Genomic DNA, 18,709 nt, shown 5'->3' with positions numbered 1-18,709 from the left:
TTAGAGTGCCTTAGTTGTGTAGAGGAGGAAGAACCTAGCCTTGAGACTGCCCTTGATACTCAGACAGGAAGGGATCAGGGTGTTGGATAGTGCTAAAGTCAGTGTGTCTGAAAAGGGCAGAATGGAGCAAAGATGCTGACTCCTCCTCCTTACCCTCAGGTATAAGAGACCATGGAGGAAGGAGTGACAAGGGAACTGGTATCCTCATAGAAAAAAATACAAGAGAAGAGTGTTTCCTCAAGATTCTGTCCTCACCCCCACTTCCCACACCCCCGCCCCAATACTCAGGAAAACAGCTAGAGGAGAGAAGAAGAAAAAGAAGAATGTTCCAGGACAAGAACAAGGCTATATCCATGACACTTTGTGGATTAGAGCAATACATTTCAGTTAAATGGAGTATGGTAAATGTTGTAAGAGGCTCTCAGTATTTATTCCAATCACTTTCTAAACCACAGAGGCTGGAAAGCAAAGCACACAATTTCCAACCTCCCTTGCAATGAGACAATAAGGTGGCTAATAACATGTAGGCAGAAGTCCCAAGGGAGAGCTTCCCTTCCAGAATAAAAAGGAAGTTTTGGAGAAGTTTGTGACCTTCACCCTTCCCCTTCTTCATGCTTGCAGCTGAGGCACAACACCTGGATGTACAGCAGTCACCTTGGGACCAGGAGGAGGATTGTGCTAAGGAAAATGAAACAGCAGGACAAAAGAAGCCTGGTTCTGGGGGAGGGTATAGCACAGTGGTAGAGCATGTGCTTAGCATGCACAACCCAGGACCTCCATTTAAAAATAAATAAATAAACCTAATTACCTCCCTGCCCAAAATACTAAATAAATTTTTTTAAAAAATAAAGAAAAGAAACTTGGTTCGTTAGGACATACTCAAGCTGCTGCACAAATCCTGGAGTGCCTTCCTGTTTTAGGCAGGCAGGAAAATCTTATTTAGACTGCAGTTTGTTGAGCTATCTGTTACTTTCAACCAGACTCAATCCTAACATAATAAATATTGAACATCTGTAATATATCAAGACAGGTAAGAGGCTGATTTATGGAGGTGACAAATTAGAAGAGCAGTAGGTGATGGAAACTGGAAAAATGGCAGATGCAGAAGACTGGAAAGCTGTCTAAAAGCTCCTGGGGAGATGATGAAAGTATATCTATCTCCCACCTGGTGACTTTAATACATTCCTGAAAATTCTGCCTCTAAGGGAAAAGCTGATAAATGGTAAAAACATGTATTTCCATTAACTTTAATAGGAAAAAAATAGGTGTTGAAGTCCAACCCAAGACACCTAAATATTTTTAACAGAAAACATAACAGCAGTGAAATAATGCAAACAAAAATCATATAAGCAATAAATATATAATTTTAAGTTAAGAATACGGCTTCTGCATAAAAATGTATAAGGACTAATGTACTGACCAAGAAGGTAAGATTTAATAGTAGGTGGGAGGTGGTAGAGGAAAGATGCAAATCATTCTTTAAAGGTGATATTATATTTCTGCACTTTTTGTTTACCAATTTTTAAAAGTGTTTGAGAGTTTCTCTTGAACTAACATAAAAATAAAGTTATGACACATACAAAACACCTTGAGGGAAAATTAGACTAAACATCAGAACACTAAAACACATGGGGAAAGTGTACATACCCAAGACAGAAGAGACAGATACAGAAGAAAACATGGAGTCTCCAAACTGCACAATTCAAATTTGTTCTACATCACACATTTTAACTAGAAAAGTAGAATAAATTGGGAGACTGTCTTCATCTGAAACTGTAATGTCAAAATACCACTTTATATTGTATACTTAATTACTGTGTATTAAAAGGCGCTGAACTATTATAAAGAATGTTGCTGTTAATAGTGGGGTATATGTATCTTTTTGAATTAATTCTTATTTTGTGGTTGGCTTTATTCCTTTGATAACTATGTAAGTTTGAAAAGCTGAAGTTCTAGACGTTCTTAAAATAACAGTACAAATATGTAAATTTTAAAAATATATGCAGTATATTGTGTGTATGTATTTACATGCAATTTATTGTATATGTGCAGCCAAACTGTAACAATTCTACCTAATAAAACTGAAACAGAAAGAAAAAGACACTGCACTCATAAAAGAAAAAAAAATGGAGCAGGTGGAACGACCTTCTGTGGCAGATTTTTTCCCCTAAATTGGCCACACCAATATCCCCCAGTTCTTCTTACAATATAACCAACATCTTCCCATTGACAGATGGGCTCAATATTCCCTCCCAAGTCTGGTTGGCAGCTGTGATAGTTCTGGCCAATAGGGTAGAAGTAATGCTATGTAACTTCCAGGGCTAGGTCAGAAACAGGACACAGCTTCCACCTGGCTTACTCCCTTTTGCAGTGCTCACCCTCAGAACCCAGTCACCATGTTGGGAAGAATCCCAGGCCACCTGAAGATAGCATGTGGCGGTGTTCCAGCTGACAGCCTGCGATAACTTATCAGCTGACAACATCAATGGCTAGACATGTGAGTGAGGAAGCCTTCAGATGATTCCACTCCCCAGACTTCAAGCCAACCCACCTGAAATCAAGCAGAGCAGAGACAACCCCAGCCCAAAGAGCAAATTCATGAGCAAAATAAATATTGTCATTGTCTTCAGCCACTAATTTGGGGGTAAATTATGCAGTCATAATAACTGGAACACTTCTCAAGAGCCATAATTGACAAAAGCTGTTAACTGAACAGTTGTACAAGAGGTATGTTGTCAGTAGCCAATTTTTCCCCTTTTCTTCCTTTTTTAGTTATGCAGAACTAGCTTGGTGTTGATAATGGTTGAGAAGATCCACTTCTGTTTCTCCTGAACCTAACACAATACTGGCACAGTGTAGGTGCTTGATGAACATTTTGTTGGATGGATGGATGAATGGGTGGGTGGGTGGATGGAAGATTGATTGCCTCAGCATCGAACTCACTTTCTTGCTATGACTGTTAAGTCTTAGTGGATAATATCCAGTGGTAGTGATAATAACCATTATTATACCTAGGTAAGAGGTCCTCTGCCCCAGACTCTGTGTCTTGAGTACTACATTTTGGATTGGTATTCCTCAAAATTTTCTTTTAAATTTTTAAAAATTGAAGTATAGGTAATTTACAATGCCATGTTAGTTTCAGGAGTACAGCAAAGTGATTCGGTTATATATATACATATATATACATATATTCTTTTTCCTATTCTTTTCCATTATAGGTTATAGGTTATGCATTATAACCTATACTGTTTTCCATTATAGGTTATAGGTATAGGTTATACAAGATACTGAATGTAGTTCCCTGTGTACTCTGGTAACATATACATTTGTAGTTCCCATCAGTAAAGCACAGGAAAAATCTTTGAGAGAGTCCTTGGAAGCCAGAATATAGGGACCACCACCCATGGATGGTCCAGCATCAATCATAAGTAACGTATGTATTGTAAAGTAACGTGTAAGTAAATGTATTAAAGAAATACAAAGTTAAGAAGATCTATATTGCTTCAATACTAACAGGTTCCAAACAGCATACTTTTTTGCAGTGGGAAATATGAAATTAAGCAAGAATGGCACATTTTACAATAAATAACTGAAGAGATGGTTCTTGGACTTGAACAGGAAGAAATGGTGTCTGGATACCACCAAGAATTGTCATGTGCACTGATAGGACAAGGAAGTCCCAGTACCTCTTCTCTACCCATTATCTGAATCTCCATCAATAAATCACTATATTCCACATGGGGGCCCATGAATTTTGTAATACATTTGTAAGCAAATTGTTTATATAGACAAGGACTATGTAAAAAATATTTGCCCAACACCTTGCACATACTAGGACTGCCTTGTGGTGTCCTCCTCTTCTCCCTATAGACCCCTTGAGCTTCTCTGAGCTCACTTCCTTCACTCCTGAAAGCACCATTTTCCAGGCAGTTATAATTGCCAACCTGGGCCCCCACTAAAGTGGCTGCTCCAGAACATCCCCTCCAGCCAAAAGGTCCACATCACACGTTCTTCTCCTGTATGGAGGGACTGTACCTGCTCTTTTATTTTTAACACCAGGAAATAAAATCAGTGACCAAAACAAATAAGGACAAGCCACTGAGAACAGACTCATGTATGCATGCCATGAGCAAAGGCTGTCACTACATGTTTATATTGAGGCCTCAACATGCTGTCCAGTTTGCTGGAATCCCCGTTAGGTAGGCCAGTGCTGTAGATGGGAAAATCGACCTGGATAAGCAAAACGCCTGCAAACCCCCCATGGAATATCTTAATAACTGGCCATTTGGGGCAAGTTAAAAAAAAACTTTTGGGTTTTTAGCGAGGATGCATTGGCGATGGAAACCTAACATGCTTTAAAAAGAATTTTTTTTTTAAAAAAAGACATATTTATTGCAAAGCTCATGTAGTCAGATAAGGGGAGGGCAGAGGTCAATCTGGGCCTTCAAGACAACAGACACTGGGGACTGGAATTCTGCTAGGACTGCCTTTCCTGCAGCTCTGCCTTTTCCTAGGTATACACTTCTTCCGACTCCACACTCACTCTGGTTCTTCGCATACGGTTAGAGACATACACTGGGTTCATCTGGGTAACATCATCCACCTTCCACTGAGGGTAGGCAGGACTGGCCAGTCTGGTTGTGCACCATACCACTCCTGGTAGCTGTTCACATCACAGTTCACAGTTGAGAAGCAGAGATGCTGGGGATGCTTGGCTGAGCCAATGCTATAGAAAATGCTTGACTGAAAGGAAAGGATAGGTGTTCCGAGCATACCCTTCTCTGATGCAGAAGGATGGCCCTTGATAAGCCCATTCCAAGAGAGCATAAGGAATTCCCCAACACCACGACCACCCTTAATGATCTCCCTAGTAAAGCTGCCAGGGAATAGCTCAAAGGATTTTCTCTGTGAAGTTTTATATTCCCAGGCTTGACTCGCCTTCAGTAGAAGACAGCTAAACCAGTGACAGCAGAACCTGTACAGGGTCTATTAGAAACAGTGAGAGGCTTACAAGGAGGTAGCATGTTCTGAAAAAGGCAGCACTTACTGGCAACACCTGTGACATCAGTGCAAACTTCAGTTACTTAGAAGTTTCTATTTAAAAAAGAGGTTAGCTAGATTCTTGTGACATTTTTCACTATAGAAAAGCTATGTGTCTTAGATTTGGAAAGATCAACTTTTTAAAAAATTATAAAACTCTCGCCCCACCCTCCAGACAATGTCTTTAGCAGATCTAAATCAAACATGTCATAAAGCCTGGTTTCCCTCAACACCTCTGACATATATCACAACTGCAACTTACTTCACAAAGCTAGGGTGGGGGAAAGCTCTCTCATCCTTTTTCTTTGTAGAGTTGAATAGAATCTGTTCTGTGCCTCCATGTTTTGGGACTGGTGGGCCATTCAATCTCAGTGGTTTACTGCAGTTCTGATTCCCTTGGGGTTTTGCTAAGGTCCTAGAGGAGTGTCAAAGATTGGAGCACTGGGGAGAAACGCTCTGGACTCTGTCCGCATGGTCAGTGCAGGGAAGTCTCTGTGATGAGCCACATGCTCCCTTACTGGTGGGAAATTCTCAATGAATGTATTCGAGGTGATAAACTTCTCCTTGTGTACTGTTTTAGCTGCATTCCACAAGTTATAAAATACAGTATTTTCAGTATCATTCAAGTGTTAAGTATTGTCTAAAGTTTGTTTTTATATGTCTTTATGTTGTAGTCACATATTGTATGCGATACTGATGTGTTGGTATTTGAGACTTGCTTTGCAACATACAACGTGATCAATATTTGTAAATACTCCAAATGTGCTTGAGAAAAACATATACTCTCTTAACTGTTGGGCAAAGATTTCTAAATATGTTCTCTAAAATATCTATTAGAATCAAGCCTGTATTCCGAAGACTAGAGTATAGAAAGGGAAAAATAGTAACTTTTAGTGGGGAAGTCTGGACAGCCACCACATTAACCAAGCAATCAAGGCTAATATCACTGGTGGTAAGTTGTGTTGATACCATATACTCCCTGACATGATGTGATGAGAGAGACATTTCACCTCTGTGATAGTCTTGCCAAAACCCATAACCCCAGTCTAATCATGAGGAAACATCAGAAAACCCCAAATTGTTTCAGATTGGAGGAGCATAAAGAAACATAATGACCAAACATAATATGGTATTCTGAATTAGATCATGGCACAGAAAACGGACATTAGTGGGGAAACTGGTGAAATCCAAATAGAGCCTGTAGTTCAGTTAGTGGTAATGTACCAATATTAATTTCTTAATTTTAACAAATGTGCTTATTAGCAGCACCTGGGTAAGGGAGACATGGGAACACTCTGTACTAGATTTTAAACTTTTCTGCAAATCTAAAACTATTCCAAAATGAAAGGTTTATTTTTAAAAGGTGAGTCTATTACTTGTATCATTCAAATTTTCTAGTAAAAATGAAGTAAGGGAAAAAACAAAGGAGGGTTCTGTCTCCACTTCTCCGAACACTTCTACTTTGGAGCCTTTAACTCCAAAGTCCCCACCCAGTACAAGGAAATAAACACAAAACTCAACCATCTTCTTGATATGGTGCAGAAGAACCTTCAATAAATAATAACAGAGGTCAATAATTTAACAGTGAAACAAGGAATCTACAATACCACGAGTTTTTATACATTACTGTTTAACTTTCGCCACATCCCTCCAAAGGAGATAACTGAGGCCCAGACATGTTGAAACTTGTCACCCAAGTTTCTGGCTGAGTTGGACCAGATCTGTGCGACTCTGAAGCCAGTGCTCACACACCCACTCCCGGCTGCTGCCCTGATCCTCAGTGGTGCACGCTGTCCACACTGGCCGTCTTAGAGCTCCTCCCTGCATCCCCCATGCTGCTTTTGCATGTGGACCATGCCTCGTTTGCCCAGTTAATTCTACTCTCTCCAGGAGAACTTCTCTGACCCCCAAGAGGTCAGGTGACCCTGTTTAATCTCATAGCACCTGTCCTTTGTCCTCTACACCATTTCTTACAGTTTTTAATGACTTCTGCATTTGTGGGTTACTTGTTTATCATGATGGGACTGTAAGCTAGCAACTGCCTATGTTCATGGGTTGTGTTCCCAGGGCTTACTTAGCACAGAGGCTGGCACTTAGTAGGGGTCAATTAATAGTGACTGACTGAATGAACGCACTCTGGGCACACCGAGGTTAACTCCAGGAGGTAGCGCTTGTGCTGGAGAAGCCCTATGGAACTTGGCATCCTCCTCCAGAAGGCTCTGGAATATGATGCGACTCCATCAGGCACACTTGATCTACACCTGGCCCCATTCCACCATGATGGGGAAGAGGGATACCAGGGGATGGGGAAACCAGGCTAGAGCAGCTCCTTTAAGACCCTACGCAGTGCAGCAGACTTCCTGTAAAGCAGGCACCCTTGCAACACTCTTCTTTCATGGTATTAGCCTTGAATCCCTCATCATTTAGATCTATGCTGTCCAATAAGGTGGCCACGAGCTGCATGTGTTATAAGCATAACCATTATGTGCTACAAGCATAAAATGTATACCAGATTTCACAGATTTAGTTTGAGAAAAAATGTAAAACATCTCAATAATTTTTTATATTGAGTATACATTGAAATAATTTTTTGATGTCATGGGATAAATAAAACATATCACTAAAATGTATCTCATCTGCTTCTTTTTACTTCTTTACTGCAGCTACTAGGAAATTTTTAAATTACACGTGTCATTGATAATGTTCCTATTGGACAGTTCTGTTCTAGGCTGGACACTCCATGAGTCCCCCTCCTCAGCTTTGTTCAGAGCTGTGTGCTCAGACTACAGCAAGGTCCAGCACACAGTGACTGTTCCATGAGTATCTGGAAATAGAACTTATTATTTACATACTCTTATGTGATCGCTGTGAGGGCAGGTACTTCCTTACTCATCATTGTATCCCAATTCTCAGCACAGTGCCTAACACAAACATATTTTGCCTGGACCAGTGAACCTTCATTGTCTCAGCCCTCTGTTTTCTCCTGGCTTGAGTCCGCTATATACCTCCCACCAGCTGCTTCGCCAGAGCCTCTGGTACCAGGCACCGATTTACTGATAGGATCATGACTCTTCTTGCCCCTAATCCTGGTTCTTGGGCCACCTCCGTCATAGCCTGCAAAGGTTTCCTCAAGCTCCGAAGACCGAGGATGACTACTGCTTCAGACACACAAAACCTTAATAAGAGGGATACGATATTTTGGTGTCGGCTGTAACTGACGATGCCTATCGCCTCTGTGCATGTCAGATTCACAAGTTCAGTCCTCAAGATGGTTGATTTAGACAGGGACGATTTTAGAAAGACTGGATAATAGGCAATAATCTGAAACAGATGGAGGGAATAGTAAACTATCCTAATTTCCAGTTTTCCAGGATAAACAAGCATCTGACAGGCTCATATGCTTGTGCTTTTTATGAAATCAGCCTGCAACATTTTTCACTACTTGATATACCCAGAAATGGAAAACCAGCTGAGCCACTCATTGGAAGCAACACAGGTCCCTTCATTTCTCTGAACATTGGTTTCCTCGTTTATAAAATGGAGGATAATTAAATCTACCTCACTGGGTTGTTGCGAAGATTAAATGAGGTAATTATACACACAGGCTTACTTAGTACAGCACATGGCACTTAATAAAAGTTCAGTCAGTGGTAGCGATGACTAACACCAGCCCCACTGGGATGTCTGCAAATTTGCAAAGAAGAAAGTGCTCGTGATGTCACGTTAACAGATGAGTCTCATAATGACATTTTACGTTTGTTCTTCATTTTAAATATTAATAAGCTAGATGTGCACATCAAAAAAATCACAGACATGTATAAAGCACTTAGTATGAGGTAGGTACTGTGCTATGTATATTATTTGCAACATCTTATTTCATCATTACTATTTGGGGTAGGTCCTAATCTGATGGTTAAATTACAGACCCAGAAACTAAAGTTCGAGGAGGCAAAAGAACGTGCTCCAGGCCCCACAGCAGCTAAGGGGCAACATCATTCAACAGGCTCTGAATGATTTCACTGGGTTGCTTCCTAACGTAGGTGGAGTTCAGTATCCTGGTGACAGAGCAGTTGTAGCCACGGGGGCAGAGAGGCCTCAGTGAGCTATTCCTGGTACACACAGTCAAGGCTACCCCTGGCTTCATCCTTCATCCTTCATCCTTAAAGGCAGATTGAGCTCCTTGCCTCTGTCAGCCACTATGCTGGTAACACCCTTTAGGCTGTTATGAGCAGAGACTCATTTCTCACTCCCTCCAGTAACAGCATGTGATGGTGAATGTAAGGTCTCTTATTTAAAAAAAAAAAAAAAAGGGGGAAGACAGGAATTTTGGTCACTTGACACCTTAAAAAATGCAGGGAAAACCGAACCCCAGGCTTCATGGCAAGTCTGAGTACTGCTCATAGCCAGGCCTTGTGGAGCACGAAGAGAGTTTGGAAATTAGAATCTCATCCTCTTCCTCCAAGTTCTAGAAGTGCTTCTCCCACCTGCAATAGGGGCTCAATGCTCTGAACGTTTGGACTCTGCTGTTCAAGGGACTCAATTTTTCTTCCTGTTTTTATTCCTGCAAACCAATTACTCAAGCTCTTAACATACTCAGCACTCTCCTAGAGGAAAACCTGCTTGGTTTGGTTAGCACTGCTCTTGGTCCTAGACCAAGGTCATGGGTTAGGCCTGCCCTTGGATGAGGGCGCCGAGTCCAGTGAGTTGTGGTTGGAGGGGCGAGGGGGCTGATGGGCTGACAGTGTAAAGCCTGCCCTCAAGACATGCACAGCCTGATGTGACGGAGCTAATCCCCACGTGCCTGGGCTGCCACCCTCACCACATGGCGGGTGTTGATAACCAGCTGGAGCCTTGTAGAGGCCTCAAAAGCCTCCCATCCACCAAGTTTCCTGGGCCTGGAATCCCAGAGGAAGGATTCCTCCCACCCCTGGTCCATGCTGTGATGGAGGCTGCCCAGGCTGCCCTGAACACCCAGAGGTGACAGCCCCTCACTTCACTCAAATCACACCTCCCAGGTGAGGCCTTCTCCAGCTACTGACTCAAAGCACCCTGCCTCATACTTGCCCCTGGACCTCCTGTCCTGTTTCTCTGCTTAATTTTTTCTCTTGGTCCTCTTCTAGCATACTAGACTTTTCAGTACTTTGTTTATGGTATGTCTCTGTCCCCTAAAATGTAAGCACCGTAAAGGCAGGAGCTTTTGCTCTTTTGCCTTTTCTTATTTACCATTTCCCAGAACTGTGCCTTCCCCAAACTGACACTTGATATGAATGAAAGGAAGGGCAGGGGACCCAGTCTGGGTGGAGATTTCGTTGAAGGCTTTCTGCAGGAAGTGACATAAGCTGAGTCAGGCGAGGTCTGAAATGGAAGGGGCATTCCAGGCACTCAGGCCAGGAAGAGGAGAGCATGTTCAGGGATCTTAAGTGGTAGTTTGGCCGGGGCCTGTGGTGCTGCAAGGCGTGAGGTGTGAGATGAGGGTGGACAGCAGACCACGGCAGTGAAGAGGGCCCCGGGTGTCTCCCGGGGAGAGTGGGATGTCTATGCTGGGGCTGAGGGCAGGGGAGGGCAGACCTAAGAGGCTAGGTCAGGGGCAAGCATCATTTATAACTTGAAAGTGGACAAGTTAATGATCAAAAAGACCTGTCCTTCACTGAGTGCTTACTGTGTGTGGGACTGCAATCAGTGCTTCTAATGCATGACTTCACTGACCCCCATGTCCAGTCATCACACCAGGGTAACACGGCAACACAGCAAGGAATGAGAGAAACCTCTACAAATTGACCAGTCTGGCTTATTAGGCAGGAAATTTTGGTGCCCACAGGCTAAGCCACAGTGAGAGACCATGCCTGGTGACTCCCGTCCCCACCATTTCACCAACCACTGCCCTCTGGCCTCCTCCTTTCCTGCCCTCCACCACTGCCTCTTCTACAAAACACAGATAAGACGGCATCAGGGACCCCAGGCTACAGGACTGAGGTGGGAGGGGGTCAACAAAACTGTAAGAGAGTAAGTAGAATAAAGGGGAGGGGAATGGGGCCTAGACAATGCTACCAAAAGCTGTTAGGAAGCTGCTGAGTACTGAGAGGGGACAGTCAGTATTACAGAAAGAGGTCTCCAAATGTGAAGGCTACAACCCACAGTGAAACCTCACTGGAAAAGAAGAGATTGTGGCCAAATTGGGGGAAACATGTTCCTTTTTCACTGGAGGACCCAGGCCATGGGGGGATGAAACTGGCCCAGAGAGGAGTCAGAGTAGGTCAGGGGTCTTCAAGAGAGCAAAGGGGAGGTGTCGGATGGCCCTTGGTAGGAATCCAGGAGGGGGCAAGGCAGAAATAAGGCCCTCTGCCGGGACTGGATGGCAGAGTAGACCCCCAGGCCTCAAGAATGCCTCCTGCTGACACAGGCCATCAAGGTGCTGATCTCACAAAGGTGGGTCTGACCACCTGGTTTCCATGTCAGCCCATCAAGGTGATTTCATTGTCAGTGGAAGGAATGGACAGTGAACTCCTCCCTTTCCACCAAGGCATTTGGGAAGGGTCTTCTGTGTGGGCAACACCTGAAAAATGAGAGTAACTCACACCCAGAGGGTGTAAAGCACACCATTGCCATTACTGTCACAAACCTGAATCCCCAAAGACCAGATCCAGATCTGCCTCGCGGTAACAGCAGGGGAAGCCCAACACCTGGCCTCTGCCCACTGGACCCCAGAGCTCTCCCGAGGGCAGCTGTTCCTCGCATACCCCCCTCCCACCCCTGCTCAAAACCATCTTCCTAAATCCACCCCCAGAGCTCAGGACTCTCTTGCCTTCCTTAAGGACTTCAGCCCGACTCTGTCTCTGTGCCCACCCTTAACAACCTCCTCTTTTCCAAAGCCCTGTCCAAATGTACCCCAGGCAACAATTCTAACAGTTTCCTTCTCTCCTAAACCCGAGCCTCAGAAGCTCGGTTGGAACTGTTCAACCTCATGTGAATTCTATGTCCCCTCCGCCGTCCCTAGGTCAACCCTCAGGAATGTGTTAACTGGAAACTCTCAATGAGTGAAAACTGGAAGATATGCCCCTGTGACCCACCACTGGTTCTATACACATCCGTCCTGGCACATGCAAGCAGTGATTAAAAAAAGAAAACAAAAAAGCAAGCAGTTGGGCAGCTTCAAGATTTACTGAAGTGGATGAGAGGACAAGATGCACACACAGAAACTCCAGCACAAACTCTTGGTTCTAAAAAGTTACATAGCAGTAGGCAGGGGGACATGGAGGCCACTGGATGACCTGGTCCAGATGGAAGGAAACCAGTTTTCTGGGTCCGCAGTGCTCTGTGGCACCTGCTGGGGAGAGGCAGAGCTACGTGAAGGTCTCCAGCTCTGAACCCCAAGTTCCTAGAGTCCCAGGACATTCCATCTGCCCCCTTTACAGAGCTGCAAAGTCCTTCCATTCTGTGCTGAGCCAATGGAAGATAGAAGGTCTGGTGACGGTCATGTGGCAACATCATTCTTCGCTCTGCTACACAGTGTCTGTGATCAGCCCCATAATAACCTAAAGGAGAGAGTCAGATGAGGCCAGCAGCTTGGAATTTCCATCTCAGAAACACAAGCCGACTTGGCAGTAACTCACCATGAGGAGGCCCCTCCAGGGAGCTGGGACCCAGGTCACCATCCTGAGGGGGGCCACTGTTTTCCTTTGAGGCTTCTTCCAACCAAGTCCAGGTCCCAGGCAGCACCCTGAGGGTGATGAGGAGCTCACGACAAGGATTTGCTCTCCAGCGTTACCTTATCTTTCTTCAAGCTGACATCCGTGAGAATGCCCCCACTAAGTCAGGGATGAGCTGCACATTTCTTTTCACACCAAACTTGGCTCAGGAAGGAATCTCAATCCTCCTAGAGAAGAGTCAAAATAAACCCTGTCTTAGGGGTGGGGGTATAGCTCAGCGGTAGAGTGTGTGTTAGCATGACACACACATGAGGTCCTGGATTCAATTCCCAGTACCTCCATTTAAAACGCAAAACAAAACAAAAAAAACCTTGTCTTTAAAAAATGGACCTTTTCAGGGCAACAGAGCAGATGGAGTAATTGGCAGAGACATAGCTGGAGAGCTTGCTCTCAGGAGCACCTCCCACTGGGCCCCACCACCCTGTATCAGGAGTGGGGACCACCACCCCAGCAGCCGTCCCCTACACCGTCATTACTTGCCTGCACACCTGACTCCCCAGGCACTCTCACTAACCCCAGCCTCAAATCATCCTCGTGCTCCTCCCTCCCCTCAAAGACCTTCCCACTGCCTCTCACACCCGCCTCCTTCAGGGCCTGCCCAGGTCTACCACCTCCAAAAAGCTGCTCCCTTTGAAAACCTCATGGCAATCACTATATACTACCGAGCATGGCGCTCATTTGTTATGCGTGATTCATCCTGGCTCCTTCCTCCCCCAGAAGTACCTCAACCTGACAAGTACACAGCCTGGCTCTGATAACAGGAGGGCGAGCTCCAAGTCTCCTCACTGCCTCTCACTCGGCAGCCCCCAGGGCCTGAGAGCCGAAAGCACTGGCTGGAGAGAAGCCGGAGTGTGTGAAAGCGCCAGCATTTGAAAGGGACAGGTGTGGACCCTCCAAACACGGGAAACTGCTTTCCACAATTCCTCTCCCTGCATCATCAACGACCAGAGCACAGGCAGCCCGTGGTCACTTTTGAATGCAGGTGCGAACAAGGCAGAGAGATCCAGGAAGAGAAGCAGGTGGCAGTGGCCAGGGAATAGGCTGAGTCACTGGGGTGGGTGAGAGGACTTGGGGACTTGTGGGTACCACCTTCATCTCACCTCTCAGCCCCGCTACATCTTCACCCAGAGCCCCCCTGGGAACACACACACATGACTACCAGATGTGAGGAACCAACACTGCAGAGAATGGACCAGAGATCTTACCTCAAGGACACTGGGGTCTAGAATGTTCCCAACATGGCAACTTCCATGACGCCTCTGCACACAGTGGACTCATCTGCAACTGAAGAAGCCAAGAATGAGCACCCGACTCGTCCCTGCTCAAGCAGGGCTGGGCAGGCATCAGGGAAGGGCTCAGTACAGGAGTGACAAGATGGTAAACATTCTGCAAAAGCTGTTGTTATTTCCCAGACACACTACTTCCTCACAAAAAGGACAGCAGTTAACTCTGAAGGAGACAGTGGACTGTCTACAGCAGGCGGCCAACAACGATCAGTGTGTAACTAATCAGTGACAGGCGGAAAAAGGATGCCAAGGCTACGTTTACGGAACGTCCCGTGGCTGACTGGCAGCAACTGGGTATCCAGGGGAACTGGGCACACGTAGCCTGGTTCCCAACAGCAGGGGCAGGAAGTGGAAGCCCCAACAATGACACTAATGCACACAGGACAGCGACCAAGGCCCTGCAGGCCCAAAGTGTGTGCAGGAAAGCTCCTGGAACTAGAAGGTGAGGATGTGGACCCTCCAAGGGCAGAAGAACCCTTTCCATGTTTCCTCTGCCTGACCACCAATAAGCAAGGACATGGGCAGCCTGTGATCACTTCCCAAGTGTAAGGGCAGGAAAGGACAGAGGGCTTGCTAAAAAAGGCCAGCAGAAGAAGCCTGGAGCAGTCAGCCAAACTGAGTACAAGGACCCAGCAACTGCTTCCAATCCTGCAGTCCTTTAACATGTCCCGGACAAGAGGGACAAACGAAGAACACCTCAGACAGAAAAGTGATAGGGTCGGTAGGCTGTAAAAGACCGACTATGTGATCTGAAGACAAATGGCCTCATTGCGTTCTTGCTTTCTGGAGGATGAAACCAGCAATAATAGAAGGTCCCAAAAGTAGGAGGAGGCAGAGAAGCGACTGAGACCTGGGTACAGGAGGGTATGCCAAAATCCTCTTCATGCTTTTTTTTCCCTCTTTTTTCTTTATGGGGGAGGTAATTGGGTTTATTTATTTACATTTGGAGAAAGTTCTGGGGATTGAACCCAGGATCTCGTGCATGCCAAGCATGCACTCTACCACCTGAGCTAAACCCTCCCCCTTCCTTTTCATGCTTTTGACTCACACATTCTGCTACCAACGTTATCAATTTGGGGGAAGGGCTTCCCAAGGGCTCTCAGAACCAAGTGCAAGAACAGGAACTCCTGGAACTTCGGAGCATTCTCAAAGGCCCCAGAGAGGGTACAAAATGAGGACCAGGACTACTTCCCAGACTACATCACACTGGGGGACCTGCATGGACCTCATGGGATGCAAAGTCCCAGACCCCTGGAGAGCACAGCTCACCTCAGCAGCACCATGGTCCAGCCGCTTCCTGACAGGATGGAGACACCTCTCAAGGACCCTATGCACCATGCTGCCTCCTCTGCACCAAATGAGAAGCCCTGGATGAGAGACCTAGATGCCACCTGCTCACAACATGCCCTGGCAAACCCACGGAGTATCTGGCCCAGTAACCAGCCACTCCACAAATGTGGGCTATTGTTACCAACCTACGAGCCACACCGTCTTCTCATGAACAGGAAGGAAGCTTCCACTCCACATGGGACAACAGCTCATCTAGGGCAGATCAACTTTTGTGCAAACTCTGATGACACTGTACAGGTTCTGAAAGCTGGATCTTGAACAGGATGGAAACTCCAGGGCAGGTTTGGAAGGGTGCAACATCTGACAGGCAGTGTCTGGCCTGGGCAGGGAGGGCACAGGGGCAGGAGCGCCTCAGGTCGCCTGCGAAGGTGAGGTCTGGCATCTATTTAAGCCTTGTCCAATTTCATTACTGCTCTGGTTCCAGCTGCCATAACAGCAGGCCATGCAGAAAGTCTCCCCTGGTGGACTGGGCTCTATCTCATGCCAAGGGGCCTCCAATGGAATCCAATGAACTCCAATGAAGGAATACTGGCCAAAAGGAAGAACTCCAGGAGAAGGAAACATAGAAAGTGCCCCCCCTCCTAGGGGCTCACAAGCAGTCTTTCCCTGATTGTTCCACGATGTGATGGCCCCACCACCCCATCTCTCCTTTCCTTCCCTCCCACTGGGCAGTTGTTCCACAGCAGCTGAGCACTGGACACCTGCTAGTCACTGAGCCTACAAAGAGGTGAGACTCAGATGCTAATCTCAAGATCAGAGCAGAGAGAGACAAAAAGACAAGAAAACCAATGATTTTCACAAAGTATGATTGGTGCCCTCAACCCACAGCAAGTCACTTCCCAGGCTACATCACACCACAAAACATGCAGTACTCAGGACCTGGAAAGGGGAGGGGGAGGCAGAAATGGCTTCCTGGAGGGATGCCCTTGGTGGCAATCACTCATCAGTGGCTCCACAGCAAGCCCATAGGTCCTTAGACACAACCCTTGCTTTATCTGTCTTTTTAAAAACATCTCAGCAGCCAGGCACTCAGTAGACACCAGGTGCCAGAAGGCATCTGAGAGCTGGGGGGAGGAAGGAGGTGTGGGAAAGCTCCAGAGTTTGGAAGGGACAGGATGGACCCTCCAAACACGGGGAAACGCTTTCAGTGATTCCTCTCCCTGCACTATCAATGACCAGGGCACAGGCAGCCCTCGATCACTTTCGAACGCAGGGGCAGAAAACGGCAGAAGGGGAGCCAGGCAGAGGAGCCCATGTGAGCAGCCGGCTATCTGCCCAGGCAGGAAAAAGCTGCCCAGCCAAGCCCGCGACCCCCAGCACTATCATCTCCTCATAGAAAGATTCCATCTCCCCTCATTAAGAGAGGCCATAGCAAGACCAATTTCAGATTAAAACGCCTCAATTGTTCATCCACCCTACAGATATCAACTGAGGATCTACTATGTGCTAGCCACTGTGGGTTCAAAAACAGAAAAACACACACCAGGCCCCTGTCCTCCCAGAGCGCTTGCCCCTCCCACCCCGGAAAGTAAAGCTCACCCAAGATTCCACGGCTAACGAAGGGCTGAGTCAGGATCTGAACCCAGGCCTTTCTGGACCCCAAATCCAGCCCCATCCTCCTGAACAAGGGCTTTGCAAGACACCTCTCAGAACCCCTTTCCCCCTCCCAGCCCCAGGACCACCCTCTCTGCGGTGGGGCCCGCAGGAAACAGCCCCAGTTCAAGGTCCTCAGGAGCAGCAGCACTTACCCAGCGGACAGCCTCAGCCACTGCACACCGTGGGGGTGCATCAGGCAGGGCGGGTCAGGAACCCACAGGACAGAAGGGGGCGCTGGCTGAGGCAGGCCCAGCAAAGCCGTCCGAGGGAGGGTCTTCATCTGTCTCCGAGGCAGCCGGGAGCTCGCGAGGCCTAGGCAGGGAAAGCGTGGGAAAGGGCTTGAGTGCAAAGCAGGGGGGCAGGGAGCCAGACTCGGCCTTCTTGGGCGCTGGGGGCGTCCTCAATTTAAAGCTCAAACAATCCGTCCGTAAAATGGAGGTTTGAACGCTTTCCTTTAAAGGTTATTGAGAAAAATAGACTAACGGTCACGAGAACACTTCTTGGTCTGCAACCGACCGGCGGCTTTGGGGGATGAAACGCTGGAGTCGGAGGTGATGGGCAGTGAGGGTCAGGGGGTTCTGGCGCCCCTCGGGCCGGGTTCACGTGGGCTCCGCACGACCTCCTGCGGGACCTCAGGCCCACGCGTCTCTCGCCCTCAGCGGGCACAAGCCTCCCTACGGGGCGGGTGAGGCCGGGGGACCCGACGCTCCGAAGCAGCGCCGGCCGGTGGCGCGGTGACCCGAAGCCCCTTTGTCGGGGACACGAGCTCCGAGAAGTCCACATCCGGAGGAGGAGACCGGTTCGAGCGCGGGAGCGGGCCTGGGCTCAGAGCCGACCTGCGGCCGAAGCTCCCCGCCGCCTGCCGCCTCAGTTTCCCCTCCTGTCGGGGATGTGCGGACGGAGCCCCAGCCTTGGAGGCCGCCAGGGGTCCCTGGGCAGCGCAACCACGCAGTGACTCACGTGGGGCGGCGAGACTGCCGGCGGCGGGTCAAAGGGCCTGGTAAAAGAAACTACTGAACAGTTCGGGGAGAGACGGATACAGCACCCATTCTCCCTCGGTTCGGCGCCGGCAGAAATGCAGTTGGAGCGCCGGCTGCGGCCTAGAGCGGCGTCTCCTCGGGCGGAACCCGCGCAAGCAGGGGCCTTGCGCCCCCTCGTGGATCGGAGCTGAAACTCTGGCCCGCCAAGCAGCCAAGCAGCCAAGCAGCCAAGCATCTTCCCTTCTTCCCTACCATCCGAGTATTAAATGGATAGGGCAGCTGTAGTTTTGACCTGTCTACTCCTTGTCCCTGATTTTCTTTTGTCATTCACTCTTCCTGTTGAATTCAGTCTTGCTGAGAATGTCAATTATGGTGTCCCGCCCTCCCCTGACAAAGGGTTGGGCATCAGACACAAGCTGGGAAAACTATACTTTCTTCTTTAATTTTGTTATCTCGAGTGTGAAAAAGCATGGGTCCTAAAGAAGCATGGAGGCTAGTGTGGCTATGAGTAGAGTCATACTTCCATCAGTTTGCACATTAAGGTGGCTTCTCAGCGGTGGTGTGTCTTGGGGTTTGAAGGCCTCAGATAGGAAGGGAGAACAGAAAGATGTTCAGAAAAGGGAGGAAGATGAAGGCTTAGAAGCTGAAGTAGGGGAAGGGAATGGGGGAGCGGATGTATGTGTAGGTATGTGAAGAAATTGGAAACTGGACAGGACATCTCATTGCATGGCCTGTAAAAGATGATCTTTAA

The 18,709-nt window shown here is 47.3% G+C and overlaps 1 long non-coding RNA gene and 2 other non-coding genes across 3 annotated transcripts; all 3 read right to left on the bottom strand.

Moving 5' to 3' along the window:
* Positions 1-12,179: 12,179 nt before the first annotated feature.
* Positions 12,180-18,098, bottom strand: LOC107033396 (uncharacterized). Its single transcript, XR_012061728.1, has 5 exons — positions 17,939-18,098; positions 17,131-17,290; positions 13,952-14,030; positions 12,651-12,913; positions 12,180-12,572 (listed from the first exon to the last, which is right to left on the bottom strand). It is a non-coding gene; the product is annotated as an uncharacterized lncRNA (long non-coding RNA).
* On the bottom strand, positions 13,597-13,730 carry LOC116284369 (small nucleolar RNA SNORA71). The gene has a single exon (XR_004194131.1). It is a non-coding gene; the product is annotated as a small nucleolar RNA SNORA71 (small nucleolar RNA).
* LOC116284367 (small nucleolar RNA SNORA71) lies at positions 16,465-16,597 on the bottom strand. Its single transcript, XR_004194129.2, has one exon. It is a non-coding gene; the product is annotated as a small nucleolar RNA SNORA71 (small nucleolar RNA).
* Positions 18,099-18,709: the final 611 nt, after the last annotated feature.

This window comes from Vicugna pacos, chromosome 19 (genome assembly GCF_048564905.1).
Source record: "Vicugna pacos chromosome 19, VicPac4, whole genome shotgun sequence".
Lineage (NCBI taxonomy): Eukaryota > Metazoa > Chordata > Mammalia > Artiodactyla > Camelidae > Vicugna > Vicugna pacos.
The sequence above is the reverse complement of the archived record's forward strand: the minus strand, read 5'-3'. Positions and strand labels throughout refer to the sequence as shown.